At 39.7% G+C, this 19,093-nt stretch overlaps 1 long non-coding RNA gene across 1 annotated transcript in view; it reads left to right on the plus strand.

The window, feature by feature from the left end:
- The window catches only part of LOC120475045 (uncharacterized), a 235,040-nt gene that overhangs the window by 183,410 nt on the left and 32,537 nt on the right, over positions 1–19,093 (plus strand). Inside the window, exon 4 of the long non-coding RNA XR_016146596.1 lies at positions 13,665–13,790. This is a non-coding gene — a long non-coding RNA (uncharacterized LOC120475045). The remainder of the gene's footprint in view (positions 1–13,664; positions 13,791–19,093) is intronic.

Consider the following 19,093-nt stretch of genomic DNA (forward strand, 5'->3'; position numbering starts at 1 on the left):
TTAGGCCTTTGAATTGGAGATTTTCCTCTGAAAAAGGCTTATGGATAAAGAAGAATATACAGTAATTCACTTCTCTGGTGTTTCTGTATTGTGGTGATGTGCCACCTGTATATGCAGAGACAGTATTTTGAATTCGATAAAATCTTGAAAACTGTTTCCAAAACTAAAAGGAGTGATGCTATAGAGTCATTTGAGCCTGTGTATAGCATTTTATAATTTTATTTTATAGTGCAATATTTAGTTTTATTATAGCACTGATGGTAACCAATCGTGCTTTGCAGCTGGGCTCAAATCAAAATGAGCTTAATCTGATTTTCTGTAACTATTTGTGAAATGGTTTTTGGTGGGTTTTCTTAGATGGTCATAGTTGCAGATTTTGCTGTAATATTACATTATGATGCATGTGTATTGGGTGGCTGTAGTGAAGCACATAATGATTGAGATTCAAAGAGCCAACGGTCTTAAATTAATAAATCCAACAGGCTCATGAAAACTCAGAAAACATATAGCAGAATTTGTGACTAACATAAACGATACTGGACAATGGACTAAGGAGAACTCAGGGCTTAATAACTGAAAGAACAGAAACGGGTGTAGGATTAATTGACCGGGAACACAGGCAAACCAGGAACAGAACATTGAAATTGAAAATCCCCCACCCGGAATGCATGTCCCCGAACCGCAAAACTGTCAACCAAAGTCGAAATGAATAGGGAAGGTGGGGGCTCTGGAGGAGGATATGGAGCAGGCAGCAGGAAGGAAAACAGGTGAGAGGACAGAGGGAGAGAACAGGGCGGAGATGACAGTGGGAGGATCCAGGAGCAGGAGGACCCAGGCAGGGACCCAGAGAGTAGCCATTACTATAGCCCACATCGGAGTCGACGGAGGGAGGAGACATGGTGGAGACTTGGCTGACAACATGACTGATGGAGTTGTAGCCTAGAATGGTGGAGCCCAAGGCGAAGGCAGAGAACAGATAGGACCGGGTGACAACTGGTCCTGGAGGCCGAAGTGGAACCACAGTGATGGGTATCCGAGGTGGAGTCAGGGTGCCAGAGGACTAAGGTGGAGCCGGTGAGACAGAGGACCAAGGCAGAGCCAGAAGGAAGGTGGAGTCTGATGGAGCCAAAGGGGTGCAGAGACTGAACACATCTGAAGGCCTGTAAGTCAGTGGGGCAGGCAGGGTGATGTCTGACCAAAGCAAAGTTAGAGGGATGAGGGAGCCAAGGCAAAGGCGACAATCATGCAGATCAGCGATTGGAGGTGGATCTGGTTATCCAAAGAGTCAAGGCAGTTCCACACAGAGCAGCATTAGAGGAGAAGTCGAGGAGCTGGAGAGTTTGAGACGGTGGCTGAGAAACAAGTCAGTCCTCCATACAGGCTCTGGCTCGTACATCACGGCTTGTTCGAGCTCTTCGTCGGGCTCTGGCTTTCGCTCTGTGCATTATTAAGTAGCTTGTGGTGTTGCCAATTATTTTTTAAATGGTAATCTTGTTCAGACGCATTTTGCTCGATCGGATCACAAGTGGACGAGGGAGACACTTATTTACACCTGGTATTTTGATCCGTCACTTTCATGCACTTCTGTCCTGATTTCTTTCAGATCTTTCGATCTAATGGAGGAAATAAGCTCGCACAATTTGAATGCGCCCAGAGCCAATGGAAAAGACAAAATCAGGAATGGGGAGAGAACATTGTGGTTGATATGTTATTCGGCAACCAAACCAAATTTGTGTCTTCAGCCGACAAAGTTTTAATCCCTTCTGGCTAGCGCGTTTCCCATAATCGTTACACTTGTATTTAGCGTCATCCACTTGTGATCCGATCGACCAAAATGCATCTTAATACCAAGTGTAAACAGGGCCTAAGTTGCAACTCAAAAATAAGCCGCTCAATAATGCCCAACATTTTTAAAGCCCAATCCAGCGTTTAAATGGTTTTATAAGAGTAGGAATTATTAGAAATTATTGAAATTATGGAGTGCACTGGTGAAAGTGTTTATCTCCTTTTGTTTTTACTTTCTCTGTGAAACATATAGAATTGAGAAGTTTATTTCAAACGTTATTTTGTATTATTTTTATATAATTATTTGTCTAATTATGTTTCATTTATTACAGATCATCTAAAAGAAATAATAAATTACATATTGTGATAAATTGGCTTTTTATCAGCCATCGCCACCCAGCTTTCAACAATATCAACATCAGGCATCCAGAAATCAATATCGTTCAAAGACTAGTTAGGATAAGTACATACTTACACTCCTCTGTTCAACAGCTATTCTTCTGTCGAAGCTAAAACAAGGCATCTGTATCGCTATATCAGAATTGATTCCGTAACATTATAATCATTCATTTTGTTATAAGAGATGCCCCTTTCTTGCCTCTACTTGTACATTTTTGGTATAAAGGAAGTCTTCATCACAAGGCACCATGTGTTCATTTTGTAATTTTCCTCCTTATCTTTAAACAGGGGCCATATTTCCATGCTGAGGTCTCTGCTGCTATAAAGAGTTTGGAAAAACATTTATGGCCGTTATCACTTTGAAATGGCAAGGAAGTGACAAAATGACTGGGCAAACAAGAAACCATAATGAACCACAGAGGAGAGTGGCTCTGCATCCCATAAAGTGTTCGTACATTCGCTTGTACACACACACACACGAATATACACAAACGCACACAAGCATGCACAATCACAAAAGAGTAGGAAACCTTCACTGGCACAAGGTTTTAATATGGAGGAGCTATAATAGCGTCTGGAAAAATTAACTTTTAAATCCACTGCTTTTTATGTTTGCCCACATGCTCAACAGACCCCTTGCTTTTTACTTTTTTTTTTTTTTTTTTTTTTTTTTTTTTTACTGCCAGCTTGTTAAATGTCTTCTGGCAAGAGGGTGGCTCTGGACCCTGGCCACACTTCAGCTGCTCTTGAGCGGGCCCTGGAGAGGCAAGACTGGGCCTGTGGCCCTGCACCGTGTTAGGCTAGACTGACGGAGGAAGTGGTCATTACCTTCATCAGTCTCAATAGAAACAAATCATAAACACACTAACTCAAGCTGGCTGAGAGCACTATGGCATGCCATCGACTTAAATGAATATTAAAAGAGTATTAAATCCTATAAAGAGCAGATTGAATTAGGCACTTATTGGGATGAAAAGGGCAGTTAAAGGAGCAATATAAAAATTAACTTCCGCTGTGAATACTGTCATCATTCTGTCACACCCTAATTATTCATTATTTTAAAATATACTGTATGTACCACACATATACACTACCGTTTAGAAGTTTGGGGTCAGTATTTTTTTTTAATTTTTTAATTTATTTTTTTTTTCTTTTAATCAAATGAATACTTTTATTCAGCAAGGATGCATTAAATTGATCAAAAGTGACATGAAAGAAATGTAGAAAGAATTTATTTTTCAAATTAATTTTCCCCCTTTTCTATTCATCAAGAAACATGAAAAAAAAGCTGCACAGCTGTTTTCAACATTGATGATAAAAATAAATGTTTCTTGAACACCAAATCAGCATGTTTTTTATTACTTCTGAAGGATCTTGTGACGCTGAAGACTGGAATAATTCAGCTTTTGCCATCAGAGAAAACATTACATTTTATAATATAAAACAGTTATTTTAAATGTAATAATATTTCACAATATTACTGCTTTTACCGTATTCTTGATCAAATAAATACAACTATGTTGAGCAAAAAAAATAAATAAATAAGTAAATAAATAAAATAATTTGTACCAACCCCAAACATTTGACCAATAGTGTATGGTACCTTATCATTTATATATTACGTTATAAATTAAATGTATTGTTTTATATTATCCCCACCAAAACCTTTTTTTTAAAACATAACACACTTTGCATTTAATGTCATGCTTTAGTCTAGTTCCGTCAGCACATCAAACACATATCCATACGCACATACATACACACACACAGATGTCACGATAAACTCATCCAAGCTACCACCTTCAATGTGATTATGGTGAGAACATTGGCATGGGGCACAGCTAATAGCCATTTAGCTAATTCAAATGGGGAAATATTGGAAGAAAGTTGGTGGCGGAGTGCTTTCATGTGGACTGCCAGCACTAGCTGGAGAAGAGACTTGTTTCCATTTCCAGAATTAGTCTAAAATTATTCTAAATCATTCGGGAGGAGCGGCAGAACAACCCTCTTTAGTTTTTTTGGATGCATTAACAATGTTTGCAATCACTTTGTTGGCTACATCAAAATGCCGGGACTGCCAAAGATTAGCCATATAAATTGCTTAATTGATCCATTCACTCTTTAACTGATTCTTGATTAAGTGAAAAAGCCTCAAACATAACAAGAAACATACAGGAAGTATATCGCTGCCATACCTCTGTTTACATAGCTTTCTAAATGGGAATGTCCCTATCGTTCATAAATACAGCTAATAATAATCACATATAGGCTACCCTTAAGGGGACATATTCTGTATTTTTATATTCATGCGTTTTTTTATTATTATTACATTTTGCAGCTATATAAAAGGTATAATATCAATTACAAAATGAGACGTCTGGTAAGAAAAGCAAAAAACAGAAAAAGTCAATACAACAACAAAGCAAAAAAAAAAAAATAATAATAATAATTGACAACAACCTTCATTTCTTATTCGAGGAAATGTTTCACTCAGATGTACATCATAATAAGCAAGAAAAGACAATCACAACTTCCTTTGTCTTTTCATATTATAACACACATTTTTTTATGTGTGAGGGTAGAGATTGAGGAATATTTTGGTGGTAATATTACATAGGCCTGTCTGACACTAATAGGAAAAAATAGGAAAAGTAGTAGACTTTCTTCTTCTGATACTAACAGATGCAAATACATGATTAGTTTATTTCCCAACATGCCACCCATGACACATACACCAAACCACCAGCAGCATGCATAATGACCAGGTTCTTGATTCCCGCTCGTAAGGCATTCCATGCGGCACACTCAACAATAAACATCTCTCTGAATTCAGTCCAGGCAGAAATCCTTAATTGCGGTGCATGTTCAGAAGCGATCGTTAGCAATTTTCTCAAGATAATAAATAATCAAATCATGCAGTGCGGCATTTTCTTTCTCGCACTCAAGCAAATGTGAAAGTGTCCTCTTGGGATGTGACCCCCATACATGACAGCAGGGAAGATTCTGGGCTTGTGTCGAGAAATTTCCAGAAAATCTGAGCCGGTAGTGCGTGACATGCCCAGGCCTCCCACAGCCGAGCTGGGTCAGACTGGGCTCAATCCTTCCCCGCCCGACCCGACTACTAAATTCCAGGGTGATAATGCTGCACTCTCCCTGGTCTGGAGCTCATTATCTCTGTGGCCTGCCAAGCCCGCCACTACAGGATCCAGGGAGCAGAGTCTCAGTGCTGCCTTTGTTGGTCGACCCATGAGTGTGGAGTCAGCAGATCTGCCTCCTCCTCTCCAGAGATCAGCAGGAGAAGTGGAACACACTGAGGGTAGCCAGATGCCATTTTGAAACTCAGTTTCAGAGGTGCTTCAAGGGAACACCGAAGACTTTGTGGTACAAAGTCAGTTAACAACTAGTGCTTGCACCCTGTTTTTTTTTTTTTTTTTTTCCAAATAGCTTCAGATAGTTTAATCCACAAGATGAACTACGGCTCTTAATTTTAGGGGTTGTTTGCTAGCAATTGTGTTGGACGTACGATCTGTCTCTTGAATACAACACGGAAGTTACTTAAACTGCAATTCACCGACTGGCCACTAGTAATAGGCTCCAAAAGAGAGTCAGTCCGATAATACCCCCCATGTCAATATGCCCAACTTTACGACAGAAAAAAAAAAATATGTTTACAGCTTGGTATACAAAAAGTGATTTTGCTCAGGTGAGGGGGTGAATTTTTTTTTTTCAAGTCATCCTTTTAAATTATATTAAACTTTAAAGTTCTGCATATTAAAGGTTGTGGTCAGGTGGATTGATGCTTCTGTCACTACTAGCCGTTTGTCTGCTGTCTGTTAGCCGTTGCGTCACCTCAGCTAATCCTGCCTCTTTACTTATTTTCGGTTGTCCAGGAGTAACACGCTGCTAAGATGACGACTCCAGACAGGTAATAAAAACATCATCAAAGAAGTCCATGTGACATCAGTGGGTTTGTTCAAATTTTTTGAAGCAACGGAAATACATAATTTTGGTCCAAAAATAACAAAAACTACACCAGATAACACATCAGCAGCGTCTTATGTCAGCGGCATCACTGCGGACTCGTGAACGTGAATTGACAACAGAACAGGAAGAGAATTCAATGCTGAATTAAGTTGTATTATTGGTTACTTTTGGACCAAAATGTATTTTTCGTGGCATCAAACAATTCTAACTAACCCACTGATGTCACATGGACTACTTTGATGATGCCTTTATTCCTTTCTGGACAAGGACAGGATACCGTACATACTTTGTACATTTTCAAGGTCTTACGTGCTTGGAACGACACGAGAGTCATTAATGACATAATGTTCATATTTGGGTGAACTAACCCTTTAATATAATAAAATATAGGCATGAGCATATGCAAATACGTTGTTTTTTTTTCTTAGCGCAGATTTAAATCAGATAATCTGACAAGGCCGTGACTCATGCAACACTTTTAACACGTCTGCATTGCTCTTTCAAACCCTGTGGTGTATGCATTGTCAGGACACACATTTGATTGAATCCCACTTGAACCAGCATTTTCTTTTGTTGGATGGGGAAGGTCAGGGTCCAGTGTTCAGAAAAGCACTGTCCCTCCGAGCCCTTATCTGTGTCTATCAATGTCCACTGTCAATGTCTTCCTCCAGAGCTTCATCCCCCAGCGATGCTGCATGCCCACCACCTGGTACACAAGCAGCCACAACCCCTTCGAAATATAACCTGAAGCTAAATGGTGCTAAACAAATAGCCCTCTGCCTATGAGTTGACTTTGGTCTGGTCACTACTAACCATCAGCACAATCCACTAAAGTCTTTTTTTTGGTTTGTCTATTTGACAGTGAGGGCATATCGGCAATAAAAGTCATTGAGTGTACTCTTGAAAGTTTAGATATTAACTATGACAGTGACATAGTGAATGTAAAGAATTTACTGATGCATACTCTTTGCTGACAGGTCTCATTTGATATATTGACATATAGGCATTTGTCACTTAATTAAGAAAAAAATGAAGTCATTTTTAAAAAGCGAGTTAAATACGCATATACTACTACTCAAAAGTTTGTGGTCAGTAAGATATTTTGCTGTTTTTTAAAGAAGTATCTTATGCCCATGCACAAGGATGCATATTTAATAAAAAATAAATAAAAACAATAATAAAAAATGAGTAAAAAAACTTATTCATGTAATGAAATAGTTGAATTTTCAGCATCATTACTCCAGTCTTCAGTGTCACATGACCCTTCAGAAATCATTCTAATATGCTGATTTGCTGCTCAAGAAAGATTTATTATCAATGTTGAAAACAGTTGTGCTTTGTGAAAACCGTAATATTATTTTTTGCCGGGATTATTTGATGAATAGAAAGCTCAAAAGTATAGCATTTATTTGTAATTGGAATTTTCAGTAACATTTTACAATAAACTTCATTAGTTAACAATATTCAACAATGAACAATACTTCTTAAGCATGTATTAATCATATATAATATTAATTTCAACATTCACTAATACTTTTTTTTAACTTCCTGCTCAGCAACTGTTTGGAGGCTCTTGCTTACTGCTCCACCCTTTCCTCTATTGCTTTTTTATTTTTTATCGCTCTATCACTTTTATATATTTTTTTATTTTATCTCCTTTTATCACCTAATTTTAAAGTCAGCTAATCAGCACAGTGCTCAAACGCTAACACAACTGCCTTCATTCAAAGGGATAAAAGAAAATGCCTTTTCTGGAATCTACTTGCTGCACTAACTGCCAGAGACTTTTGCAAAGGATTGCAATCATTGAAACAAAGTTACTTGTGGGACCACCAAACCAGACAGAACACACAACATAGCTTTCTAGATTTACACTCTAGATTTATTTTTCAGTAAGGGTCTAAACATCTCATCGATTGTTAAGGATGTAGCATTTTCTGATCATTTCTGTATTTTATTGTATTGATCTCTCCTGCCATTGAAGCTAAATCTGTGTCTGTCAAGAAGATATGCTTAAATGAGAACACTAGTGTGCTATTTATGAAGGCTATATCTTTAAAACCAAGCATACCTGCTGACTCTGAAAGGAAAAACTCAACAGCTGTGCAAAATATGAAAAGACAATGCAGAAGAGCAGAGCGCATGTGGCGGAAGACAACACTTGTAGTCCATTATAACATCCACAAAGACAGCATCCATGCTTTTAATATGGAACTAGGCAAAGCTAGACAGACTTTCTTCTCGAATATTATAAAAAGCAACTTAAACAAAACATGCACTCTTTTTTGCTGTTTTTACTGTAGAGAGACTGACAATCCCCCCAAGCCAGATTCCCAGTGAAATGCTCTCAGTCAGCAAGTGCAGTGAGTTTGCTTCTTTCTTCTCTAAGAAAATCAATGATATCAGAAAGGTAATCATCACATCCTTAAGTTGCTCTGGAGTCAGACAGATCAGGCCACAACCCAAGAAAATACTGTAGTTACTATGTCTGTTTTTGAAGAAATTGAAGTCAGCATTTTGGAAGAAAGCATACAGCATTTTCAAACATCAACCTGCGCCCTTGACACACTTCCCACATCTTTTTTTAAAGTGCGTCAAACAGCTTAGAAGCAGATTATTATTAGTTTTTAACATTGTTCATGTTAGTTCACAGTACATTAACTAAACAATGAACAACTGAATTTTTACCAACTAACAATAACAAAGATTAATAAATACTGTAACAAATGCATTGCTCGTTATTAGTTATTATTTAATACATGAACTAATGTTAACTAATGAACCTTATTGTAAAGTGTAAAGTGTTACCAAATTTTATTACTACAAAATACTACATATGACATTTGTGCATATTCAAAGATCAAATATTTTAGATGTATTAAAAACATGCCTTATCCCCACACACATTATCCTGATTAGTCTCGCCAAACCATACGGCCCACTTTGGGATGAGAGAAAACATCTCAGGTAACATTGATGGAAAGCGTGAGAGACGTGCACCGTTAGCTGCCATGCACATGCCTAACAGAGCCGCACACTGCTGGCACACAAGCTGATTATCTCCTTTTGAATATTCAAAATAAATTTCACTCTCTGCTTTTTTGGCAACTGGCAGCATGAGGAGAAAAGTGCTCGCTAATGAGAGGATAGTCAGTGAGAGGCTATAAATATTTTCACAGCTTATTTGGACATGCCTGCCCAGTGGATATGAAGGCAGTGCTTTGATGAGGTGAAGTAGTCTGTTTGAACAAGTCATTTGGCACCGTGTACACACTGGTGCAGGGAACTCTAATTCTGTAGATCACACCTGTGGTGTGAATGTTATGATGCACCTTCAAGTGGAATGACTAACAGCCTCAAATTGACCCCAATTTAGACTTAATTCTTGGATGGCAAAAGCAAATGTGCCATTTTAGACAGGGCTAATGGGCCATTTTAAAGCCACGTACCATAATTAAACCTGTTTTTATTAATTTTGTGGCAATTATGCTTTAAAAAAAAACATATGTTTGAGCATTAAATGTTGTGTATTTAAACTCAGCGTACCACAAACCCATGACTGGGGTTAGTGCATCAAAATATAGCCTGCCATTGAACTAGATACAAGGGCACCTCTTTGTTTCTCAGTTCCTGGCTAACTCTCTATTGAGTGTTTTTATTACAGCTTTCAACACATGTCATCTGAGAGGAGAATACCACATGCTGAGACTACAGTGAGATACAGAGAGCAGAAATTTACAACGATGACTTTGGTACGTGAAAATATACATGTAATTAGTTGGACCTCTGCGACATAGACGTTGTAACCTTTCTGCTGGACAAGCAAAAGCTACTTTGCATGCTGAGCTCTCACAGGCTGTCCAAACTAGCTGTTAGCCTAGTAATTAGTGACTGTGCTGTTGTCACAGACATGTATTGCAGTCTAAAGAACAGGGAATGGTAATCTTTTTAGGAGTGACTTATGGCCTATTTATTGCTATTTTGGATGCAGCTGGCAGATTTAATGTGTCAAAGAACATTTACTATGTGGATCAAACTAATTTGGTTTTATTAAAAAATGGGTCCCACTTTATATTAAGTGGCTTTAAGTACTATGTACTTACATTGAAATTAATAATTTGATACAATGGACTTATTGTGTACATGCATGTTTTTACATTGTACTTATATTTGGAAAATACCTGCATGTAAATACAGCTGTAATTAATAAATGTAATTACATTTGTAATTACACAGCTGACCCTTCCCTTACACCTTAACCCACCCTTAAACCGACCTATACAACCACACCTAACCCTAACCATACCCGTATCACACCTCAATAGCAACAAAAGTGTTTTACAATACAATCTGAACAAAATAAGTACATTTTACTTATTTTTCGATGTAAGTACATAGTACTTAAAGCCACTTAATATAAAGTGGGACCAAAAAAAGATTTGAAACAGCAAAACTGTTCAGGTAAATAGTACCACAAATACATATATACACATCATGTGTGTGTGCAACGCATTCTCATCCTTTAACGTCATATAGAACGCTATATGACAAAACAGCGCTATACTACGCACATGGCACCCGTTATCGTTAATATAACACGTGCTGTGAGGGCTAAGTTTAGGTGTGGGGTAGGGTGTGCGTGTCATATTCACGCTAAAGGATTTATAACGTCTTGGGTTCGCATGTTATATTAACGATAAAGGGTGCCATGTGCGTAGTATAGCGCCGTTTTTGCATATAGCGTTCTATATGACGTTAAAGGATGAGAACGGGCTTGTGTGTGTGTGTATATATATACACACACACACACACATGATGGAAAGAGGCCAAGGGGCAAATTTGACCAGGATGCCAGGGTTACACCCCTACTCTTTTTCGAAGGACAGGTCCCTTCTAGGGACAGGTGTTGCGAATTAGCCTTGGCTATAAACACAGGCATCGGATTGTTCTTTATGTAATAATCTATGTTTTTTTGTATCTGTCCCTATTCAAATAAACAGTAAATAAATAAGGACATCCTGGGATTTTTAATGACCACAGAGAGTCAGGACGGCGGTTTAACCTCTCATCCGAAGGATAATAATATGAAGAAATGTTTCTTAACCACCACATCAGCATATTAGAATGATTTTTGAAGGATCATGTGACATGAAAGACCAGTGTTATTATATTTTTAGTATACTATAGTATATTACTATTATATTTTTTGTTAATATATTCATATTTTATTTTTATATATTTTTTTTTTGTTTTCTCTTTAATTTGAAAGTATTAGCTATTTTGTTGTGTTTATCTTTTTTATATAGTTTTTATAAATCGGTATATATTAGTTTTAGTTGATTTAGTTTGTTATATTAGTACTTCAAACTAAACCAAAAGAAAATGAGAAATGTTGCCTCTATATAATTTTTTTTTTTTTAAGAAATATTTATTTTGTTTCAAATAAACATTTGTTAATGGTTGTTTTCACATAAAACAACCAATATGGTAAATATTTTAGACCTTTTACAGGAACACTTAGAAGACTTAATGCACTTTAGAAACACATGACATTACGTGGACAACCACGGCTAACTAAACATTCATCAGCCTCCATTTGCACAGGGTAAAGTGACTAAACCTGAAGTTAATGACCCAGCAATGTCATTTCATTTACTAAAATTAAAATATGGCCAGAAATCTTGGCGCGTGCACTGCCACATTTACGCTTGCTCCCCCACATGGCAGAAAAGCACAAGCGACCATTAATACAAGCCTCATTGTAATGCCACGACAGTTTCTTGGCTGCTGCTTCGGCATGCTTGACAGTCGTGGTCACCCCATACCAGACCTCACCTATACTCGGGGCGAAGATAAATCCTGTGTGATTGATTGGAGTAGCTTTATATTCATTCATTAGCCAAGGCCCTGTCAGACAAGCCCTGGCAGGTACCTTCATCCTAGTGTGGTCTCAGGCTCAGAATCCTGAGCTTATTAATGACATTTTAGACATTAATATTGCAGGGATTAGGGATATCCTATCTCCTTTGTTCCTCTGACAAACCTTATACAGTTTTTTAAGACCCTCTCGCTCTGCTTCTATCTCTTCGCGCCTTGCCCGCGACCCCCCTTCGGGTTCTGTCCTTCCCACCATTTCTCCTTTTGCCACTATTTTTGGTCCCTGTCATTTACTCTTTCTCCAACTGTCCTTTTCCTTCTCGCCTTTGAGGACAGGTCTAGTAATACGGTTTGAGCGGTGTGAAAAGGACCTATCGTCATGCACATTATTACACTTTTATCCTCGTCTCCACAGCAGCATTTCCGAGTTTCTCTCCCCTGTGCTCTTAATGCACTGCAGATACCCAGGAGCAGACGAGCCCTTCCGCTGCTCCCAATCCGGTGACGGAAAAGGGTAGGAGGTGGATCTCCAGTGACATATTCCAGATCAACGCAGGTCTCCCTCTTCCTCCCCGTTTCTCATTTTGCCCCGTACTGTCGGATAATGTCGCTACAAGATGGCATTTTGAGGCTCTTGGAGTCGAGATGTGTCGACACTAGCTGTCTGATCCTGTGGCCAAATGCAGGGGGAAAGACAGAAGGCCACCGAATGTGGAGTGCGAAACCACCCGTGGGTCTGATGTTGACATTTCTCAAACTCGCAGGACTGGTGGTGTGTCCGTTTCCAATACTCTGTTTATGCAAGACGGGGCACAAACCTGCCTCTAAAACACTCCGTGCCCATCAGACACAACGCCAAATGTCGTAGACGAGACAATGCACAAGGCTTTACCTTTTTTTTTTTTTTTTTTTTTACAGAATTTGACAGTTGAATGTTCTAATCTCATTTTTTTTCCAACCTGTATAAAAAAAGCCATCTTGCCTTTGCAGCTTCAGTTCCTTAAGTCTTCCCCAAGAGTTTGAGGGTTTTTGTGTCTCAGAGGGTTTGGAAGTGAGTTTCTTACCCTAATAGTGAGTCTTTGAGTTTGTTCCAAGTTGCTAAGACCACATGTGACAACACTACTTCCCTCTTGAGGAAAGACAGGCCTGATGTAGCCGGCCCTCCTTATGGCGAGCACTTTGCCAATGGCGCGTTTATTAGCGTTAAAAACTCCTCAACTTCACAGCCAAAGATTAGTGGCTTTTTTCCAGGTATTCCTCCTTCTTGTCCATATGGAAACGCTTCGCTTCATCCCAGAATCCTCCCTCCTCCCAACCGTATTCTCGTATCCCTTTATAGATTACAGGCATGGCGACTTCAAAATGGCTTCAGATCCAAACGCTCACATTGTAGCTGGAATGTCTGACTGTCAGTGGGTGTATAGTGGGTAGGCAGTGTCATGTGAGCCTTCCCCTGAACTTAGCAGGCAGTCTTATGTGTATGAGACTGCTAGTAGAGGTGGAAATAAAGCGCTGTCCGTTAAGCTGAGGGCCTATACAGTGTTTTGGGAGAGTATACTGATGTTATATACAACATGTTGCATGTCTATTTTGACCTTGCTTTGTTTCTCTTTTTCTAGTTCCTGCTGCTGAAGAGACACGTGGGTGTGTCTTTTGGTAAAGACAGTCCTGGGTTCTGCCAAGGAGAAAGTCTGTAATACCTGGAAAATGGTACACAAGGTTTTTAGCATGGGATCGACTCTGTGGTAAGTTACATTAAACAAAAGCATTAGCTAAATGACAAATTATTATTATTATGCATGTAACTCGATTTTCCAAGTTTTTTTTTTTTTAAGTATTTTTCACTTTCATTTTCTACGTAGGGATAACAAAATATTTTAAAACATTCAGAAATCTTACCATCCCCCAAATGTTTGAACAGTGGTTAATTTATTGCCAAATTATTAAATAACTTTACATATAGATTTCTAAAATTAATTATATATGCAGTGCCTTTCATATGAATTGGGACAGTAAAGACAAAATTGGAAGCTGTAGCTCATGATTATGTAATGGCATTACATTTCTGACACACTTGAAGTGTTTAGCCCATCGTAATGCACTGGGTCTGCTGGCCAATCAGACCACTCTGAGCCTCTCAAAAGGAGGGGCTTTGTAAAAATCAGCGAGTTTCAGACAGATTGGTTATAGAGGAGCTACAATAATGTAAAGGTTGTAAAAAAAAAAAATATATATATATATATATATGTAGCTTTGTTAAACATCAGAGCATGTTAACCTATTCTATTACACCTAATAATCAAAATAATGAACTTTTAAAAGAGCATATGTTATGTTGTCTTAAGTTTCAACATTCTGTTCAATCACATGGATCTGTTTGGCACATTCAGTGGAATCATAACTCATGGTGACTACAATGAATAATTGGTTTAATTACAGATTTAGAATACTTACATCAAGTTCTCAGAGGATATAATCATAACTCCATAAGATTAGTCTCTAAGATATGAGTAAAGCACTCTTCCTCACCCCCTCTACTGGCAGCTTGGCTGCTGTACACTGTACATTGGATATATTTACTATGAAACCTCACTACACTGAGGAACATTAAATGAAGCCTTCTTCACTGAAGCTATAAAATGTCTCAAGGCCAACCCCAATAAATAACACACTTACCCTCACCTCAGGCCTATTAATTACCTGGGATGCGCTGTACCACAACCACCTTCGTGCTGACTAGCTAATGCTTCCCCTTTGACCAGGACTGGAGCCTCAAATGTCTCTATGGGGACAAGCTCTAATTAATCCTCTGTTACTGTTGTAATGGTCTCTTCCAGAGGGAGACTGCAGCAAAGCTCAGAAATATTATTTCACTCATACATTGTAAACAACAGTCCATCTCAGGGGAAGTGGATGGGCTGGTGTTTGGGGTTGAAGGGGTGAACGGGGCAAGACGTTTGGGAAATGCAACACTGATGCAGTTGTAGTCACTTCCTACGAGCAAAACTGTATTGTTTAGGCTCATGTAATTGTGCTGTCACAACAAGGTGTAATTCACAGAACGAACCAAAAACAATCCCTATTCTCTATAATCTCCAGTTTGTTCTCTAAGAATGTTTAGAATTTAGAGATGCTTCTAAAATTAATACTGATGTCAGTTTGGCTCTAATTTAGCTGAAATACCATTATAATACTATATAATACCATTTAAAGCTCCCTTGGTCATTTCCAATGTCCTCAATGTGAGTGCCAATAAAGAACCTTTACTTTTACTAGTGTAAAAACCATAGACTGTAAAAAAGATGGACGAGGCCCACCGGAAATGGAAATAACATCCATTAATTTCATACCAACTGCAAACATGAGTCAACATGACTGTTCGTCAGACCAACTTTTCAAGTTATTAATAATAACAATAATAATTTGTATTATTGTTACTTGTAGTATAGAGGTAGTAGCAGTAGTAGTAGAAGTTTTTTATTTATTTTTAATAAGAAAAAAAATATTATGATCAATTCAATTATTTTTGGTATTGCACTTTATAAGTGCTTCACATCATAAACCCAGTATTATATATCGGTAAGGTACTACTGGACAGAACAATATGAAAATAGACCAGCGGACTTAGGGGAAAGTGGATAACGTTGGTTACGTATGTAACCCTAGTTCCCTGATAGAGCTGCGTCAAAAGCTGTGGGAATGCTCCTGTGTAAGTGCGTTATGAAGCACGTCTGGAATCAGTCCAATGGCGAGACAGAATGTCATAGGCGGGTAACGTCATCAACCAGGAAACTATAAAGCACACCAGAATCACAACCGTGTCAGCTTCTGATAGCCTGAAGCAAGTTGATCACAGGCATGCCGGGAGTATAGCAGGGAGACGTCACGTCTTTTTCCGAGCTGCGTCAAATGCTATGGAAACGCTAATACCCATGTCGGCTTAAGAGCAGGTGTCCGTAGTGTGAAGTCAAAACGCACATGATGAAAGCACCTGTGCCCCAGGAGTGGAGCTGAAGTCAAGGTCATAAAACCTACTAAATGTGTGCGGTGAGGACCAGCCTGCCGCATCACAAACATCATAGAGGGAAACTCCTGACAATAGAGCTTTAGAAGAAGCCATACTCCTAGTCGAGTGAGCTCGAACAGCCAATGGTGAGGGTTGACCAGCCGACTCGTAAGCAAGTGAGATGGCCTCGACCACCCACTTGCTCATCATCTGCTTCAAAGCGGGAAACCCTTTCCTGGGTGGCCCAAAACATGCAAACAGTTGTTCAGATTTCCTCCACTGGGCAGCTCTGTGGGCATAAGCATCTAAGGCCCTCACAGGGCAGAGCAGATTAGGTTTCAGCCTAGAGAACAGAAGGTCTACAGAACTATAGGTATAACAATATTAGTAGGAACCTTAGGAACATAGCCCGGTCTAGGGTGGAGAAAAGCAAAAATTGAAAAAAAAAATAAAATTACCACGTAAACCTTCAGTGTGGACGGAGATAACCCTGTGAACTGTGAACCCCAGCACTGCACCTACTGGGCAGTTAACTGGGTCCAACCTGTGTTCACCACACCATGACGTGAAAAATTTCCACTTCAGGGCATATAATTTCCTCGTGGACGGAGCTTTGGAGTGGGGGATGAGAGACCTGAACTTATGAGCTAGGCCCTCCTCAGAGGCCAAGCCCACAGTTTCCACAGCTCTGGATGGGGTGAAGAAGCATAACACTCAAGAGAGTAGGTCCCTCCTGATCAGAATCTCCAGAGGAGAGCCGCTGAGGAGAGAAACTAGGTCCGCAAACCATATTCGGGCCAGCCAGTATGGGGCTACAGTAGACTGACCCCGTCCTGGCGAACCCTTTCCAGAACTCCTGGGTCTACCTCGGCAGAACCAAAACTCTCCCACAAGAGCTCCACCACCTCGGTGTGGTCTCTCAATTCCCCGGCCCTCGGCCCCTGACTCAACAGGGTGTCTGCCCCCCGATTTAGATACCCATTGGATATAAATTGGCCTCAACGAAAGAAGCTTCTCCTGGGTCCAAATGAGGATCTGGCGAGCCAGCTTGTATAACGGGCACGAAAGCAGACCCACTTGATGGTTTATATAAGAAACCACCGATGTGTTGTCTGACCGAACAAGAACATGTTGACATCTCAGGTCTGGGAGGAAGTGTTTCAGAGACTGAAACATGACCAACATTTCTTAACAATTTATGTGCCACGAGAGATGATGGTCCTGCCACAGACCTTGGGCTGGGCGACAACTCATGATCGCCCCCCAGCCCAAGAGGGAGGCATCAGTCGTTAGTGTTACATGATGACAAAGAGCTACCCACACGGGTCCCTGGGGCAGGAACCAAGGTTCGTTCCACATGACCAAAGCATGAAGGCAGCGCCGCGTGACTTTGATCGTGCAAAGTGGGTTTGCCCTCGGGGAGAACCTCTTGGTCCTGAGTAGGGATGAGACGATTACCGGTTTCACTATAAACCACGAAACAATGTACTGACGGTTAGTATTATCGTTTAAAATTTCATTATCATTAAAACCGTGCTTGATTATCACGATTTTAATAACTCACTATAAATCATGTCCACAGTCTGACGCAGGCATGCAACGTTTTTGTTTTTTTGTTTTTTTTTATTCTTGGCACGACGAAACAGCGGAGCGTTCTATTTATTTATTTATTTTCTCTGATTTACTTAGAAACGCTTGCAATGATCACAATCAGCCCCCTCGAGAACTGACTGGGCATGCTGCACTCCCAAACAAACAACACATAGTTGGTGTATATCCCCACCCATAAAATAGTGAGTGCAGAGAGGAACACACTTCCTATAGTTGATCGCTCACCACAGTACAAATACACTCACCTAAAGGATTATTAGGAACACCATACTAATACTGTTTGACCCCCTTTCGCCTTCAGAACTGCCTTAATTCTACACGGCATTGATTCAACTATGTGCTGAAAGCATTTTTTTAATGTTGGCCCATATTGATAGGATAGCATCTTGCAGTTAATGGAGATTTGTGGGATGTACACCCAGGGCACTAAGCTCCTGTTCCACCACATCCCAAAGATGCTCTATTGGGTTGAGATCTGGTGACTGTGGGCGAAATTTTAGTACAGTGAACTCATTGTCATGTTCAAGAAACCAATTTGAAATGATTCCAGCTTCGTGACATGGTGCATTATCCTGCTGGAAGTAGCTATCAGAGTATGATATATATATATATATATATATATATATGAAAACTCCTGCCTAGTGAAACTGAAGACAGACAAAAAACACACTGGATAATGATTCACATACAGACTGGTTGCTGAAGGTAGAGAAGCAGACGCTGTTGTGATTCACCCGCCTATGACGTTCTGTCTCGCCATTGGACTGATTCCATACTTGCTTCAGGACGCACTCACACAGGGGCGTTCCCACAGCATTTGACGCAGCTCGAGTTCCCTTGAAAGAGAACTTGAGTTGGTCCAGCACATCCCACAGTGACTCAATCGGATTTACAAGACTCTTGTATTCAAAACTGCTAGCTCTAGCTATTAGCTCACGTCGATGAGGCAAACAAACCATATTTAAAAGTGCAATGTGAAAATAAAACAGATGATGTAGGGGAAAGTGGAAAACTTGAGTTCGGACTAAACAATAGAGACGGAACAGGAGTGAGAATAGAGTAGCCAACATGGTCAAGCTTTCTAGCAATGTATTTGAGTGACTTATCCTTTGAAAAGGATTCTGATTTCTCGTCTCTTTGGTTCAAGACTCAAATTGTCTTCTGGTTCCTTTGTGTGCAAGAGACAAAGGCAGAACATGGCAGCTCCTGTCTGTAATTTTCTGTCCATTAAGCACAACAATAGTGAATACCGTGAATACTCTCTGGTTCTGGCTCTCTGCTTCTCAGAGACCTTGGTGCTAGCCAACATCCAATAACAATCAACAGCTGTGTCTATGAACAAACGCCGTTCTCTGTCCTCTGTGCCCCAGAGGGAACAAATGCATCCACCCTGCCTCACCGACCTTCAGGAAGAATAGCTCTCTGAAAGAA

Source organism: Pimephales promelas, chromosome 15 (assembly GCF_988280905.1).
Source record: "Pimephales promelas chromosome 15, fPimPro1.hap1.1, whole genome shotgun sequence".
Classification (NCBI taxonomy): Eukaryota; Metazoa; Chordata; class Actinopteri; order Cypriniformes; family Leuciscidae; genus Pimephales; species Pimephales promelas.